The sequence below is a fragment of the Alligator sinensis genome, unplaced genomic scaffold, assembly GCF_000455745.1.
Source record: "Alligator sinensis unplaced genomic scaffold, ASM45574v1 scaffold465_2, whole genome shotgun sequence".
Lineage (NCBI taxonomy): Eukaryota > Metazoa > Chordata > Crocodylia > Alligatoridae > Alligator > Alligator sinensis.
In genome coordinates this window covers 8,568-12,010 of record NW_005842468.1, presented here as the reverse complement: position 1 = coordinate 12,010, position 3,443 = coordinate 8,568, and the positions used below count along the sequence as shown (strand labels likewise).

At 39.5% G+C, this 3,443-nt stretch overlaps 1 protein-coding gene across 1 annotated transcript in view; it reads right to left on the bottom strand.

The window, feature by feature from the left end:
* BBS10 (Bardet-Biedl syndrome 10) overlaps positions 1–3,443 on the bottom strand; it is an 8,296-nt gene that overhangs the window by 3,717 nt on the left and 1,136 nt on the right. The gene's annotated exons all lie outside the window — the stretch shown is intronic.

The window sequence follows — 3,443 nt, the reverse complement described above, 5'->3', positions numbered from 1 at the left end:
ACCCCCCGCTGCCCCCGGCGGCCGGGGGGCGACATAAAAAAAATCAGCCAAAAAAAACAAACAAAAACAAAATCCTAAATCGTAATAAAACAATCCCCTGTCTGGGGCAGGCAGAGCTGCGGGCAGCCTGGGGCGCTGCCCGGCTCCACTCAGACGCTCGCCGTTTACTTCTGACACGCACGAAGTGGGGACGACCTCTTTATTCATCAGTCGGACAAGACGGGTGACCAGTGGCAGTGCTTTAATTCACAAGTAACAGAGTTGAACATGGATGTACAGTCAAGCATGCAACAGGCGCAACATCCCCGTCCCAGCAAGTGACAGGCCCTCCTGCGCTACCCCAGCGCATGCAGTCGCTCCCCGAAAGACCCTGTGCACGCCTGGGATGCTGACCTCCCGCCAATGGAGATACGGGAACAGAACGTGGACAGGGAGCAAAGATTTTTTTCCTCCATAAATAATTGGTCATGAATTCTGGCTCTTTACATAGTGAGTGGGATGGTGAGACACTGGTCCTAGACAGCTTACCTATAACAGTCCATTTTCATTTTTTTTTTAAAGTGTAACAGTACAAAAATCCAAACAATACATTAAATAAAGTGAATAAAAATGAGCTAGTCTGTGTTACATAAAGTTATGAAACTAGAAGGAAAAGAAGAAATAAATAGTGGCAGGTTATATAATAGAAAGACGTCCTTTCCCATTTCGTCAGATAAGTGACTGGTGCATCTGTTACACCCGATTTGTAGACTGTTCAAAACTGCCAATTAATTAAAAGATATAAATGCTTGAAGAGAACACTTTTTTTTTTTTTTGGTAAAGACACAAAATAGAAGTAGGTGTCTAGTTTCCCTTTGTACCTTGGCAACCTCCCTTCAATTCTCTCTCTACCTCATTCAAATTCTGCATTAAATGTAGTCAAAGATGAAATGAAGCCAGAATAATCTGTGCTACTATGGGGTTCTTTATGGCTCTTTCTGTGGTACCACAAAGCACTGCAGCTTCATTGTACAGAACAGAGAGAGAAACCAGATATTCATAACTCAGCAGAAAAAAATTCTTGGAAACCGAAATAGAAGGGGAAGGATTCTATTTTTAAAGGATTTTAAAAAAATCCAACTAAGTGGGAAAGTACATCTTCAGATACATAACAGCCCCTGCAAATAGGTCAAGTGTACATATGGCACAAACTTAACGAGTCTTCTTTATATACCTCAAAACAGCATGAAATCCATCAAGAAGGCACTGTTTACAATACACAAGAAATACCAGATCTATTTTCAATGCTTTCCAAGTTGAAGATATATTTGAAATACAATAACGAATTAAAAATCTTATAAAAGTACAGCATTCTTATTAAACATGCTACATATTTACAGAACGAAAGAAGAGAAGTAACAGCCTCTTAAAAAAAACAAACCCTACTTTTTCACATTATGCTAGACAGATTATGTTAGAATCCAAGTTCTGTTTCATTAACAGTAAACTGGCAAGAGCATTTCCCAAAAGGCACAGGAGGGCAGTGAACTGTAACATTAATGCTCTCTTTCATAGGACAACATCATGGAGAATTAATTTTTGGAGTTTTAAATTTGGAAAATAACATGCTGTACCCTTATAAGTGATGCAAACTATTCAAAAGGAAGCAACTTGTGAAATAATTACGGTATCTATTGCTGGAACTACACGTATTACATGTAACATGACAGGCTTACTCTTAGGTCAGCTGAATGCAACTAGTTAAATGGCAAAATTAAAGACTTAAGTGCATTTTAAAAACAACCAAAACGCCATATGAAAACAAATCATAAGTTATGAATATTTTCTACTTCCTTTACAAAGGGAAATAAAAAGAGAATTTGTAATCAAGCGAGAAAACAAGTGCTCTGCTTTAAATGCTAAAAATTAGGAGGCCACTGCCCTCAGACAACTGCAAACTGTACAATCATTTTTATGACTATGTGCAGAATATTCAAGATCAACTATACATCATGGTTAGATATGACATTATCAAGAAAAAAGGCTTTACAAGCTAGGCCTGAGATCAGCCTTACTTTAAAAAAAAAAAAAAAAAAAAAAAAAAAAAGGAAGAAAGAAAAATTAGGCAGTAAGTTCCTTCATTCTGTTCATCTAAGGGAAATTCATACAAATATCAGAACAAAATAGGAACCACCAGGCATTTAATGTATGTGCTTCTTAATACATGAGTAATAAGTTATAGTCAGGAGGACCTGCTGCCTATAGTTTTTCATTAACAATTTCAGGAAATATTCTTTGCCTTTTCGGTCAGGAATTAAGCATGTTTACACCTCAAGTAACCAGCTACAAATATACAGAAGGAAAAAAAAAAAAAAAAAAAAAAATCAGCTTCAGTGTAAATAAGGCCATTTTGCCTAGCTCCAGCTTCTACACATATGCAAAACTCAAAGTTCACTACTGAGTGATTCTCAAAGATGGGATAAAGTATGCATACACTTTTTTACTAGGCAAAACCCCAGCAACTGCTAGCTAATGTGCTATTTTTACCATGACAGCAGTAAGAGTATGGACAACGCCAACTAAATATTACAACATTCTCATCTTTAGACCACCCCTTGATTTTATACATCACTTTGACTGCTTCCACTTTTGCTGTCTGTTATGGGTTTACTGTGCTGGACTACCTCCCTTTTTATGCTAAGGGACTTTCTATACCCAGATTCTACCCACCATGTGTAGAAACCAAAATCAGGCTTGGTCATACCAGAATATACAGAAGAAGTTGATAGAATTGTTTTCTAGAAAATGATTCGAGACCCAACTACATTTTAAGAGCGTGAATGTGTGTGCGTGCAAGATGGGGTGTATGGGGGGAGGAGAGGACGGGAAATAGCTATGTTCAGGCAGGATGCATAAATAGTAAAAGTTTGTCATGTAGGCGAGACTAAAAAAACAGGGGAGAAGGTAAACAGAATTGGGAGGTAGGGAATGTCTGTGAGGAACACAGGAAAACAAAGAGTCAAGGCAGATAAGGCAAAAGTCTAAATTAAATTTTCTTTGTCCACAAAGGATGAGATGTGTGAGTTCCCTGCTACACCACTCAGGTGGGATGGGGTTAGTGGGTGGGAGGGGCTAAAATGGCATTAAGCCACCCTGACACCACCTCCCTCCCACTCCCAATCCCGGGCTGTTTTAGGGGCAGGATTGGCCCAGACAATTTTAGGGCCTGCCTAAATTGTGGCACCCTTCAAGGAACGACCCACTGGCTGTAGCACTGCCCAAGATCTCCACAGTCCTATAAGTTTTGTGATGTCTATTCCTATCTCCAGCATGTCCTCTGTGCCTTGACTGTAAAGGAGATCTTGGGAAGATGATGAGCATCTTCCCCACTCCCCAGGGTAGCTGTGTTCCTTGGAATAGGCTCTTAGGGAACCTTTATGTCACTCTGATCTCTTACCTAGTAC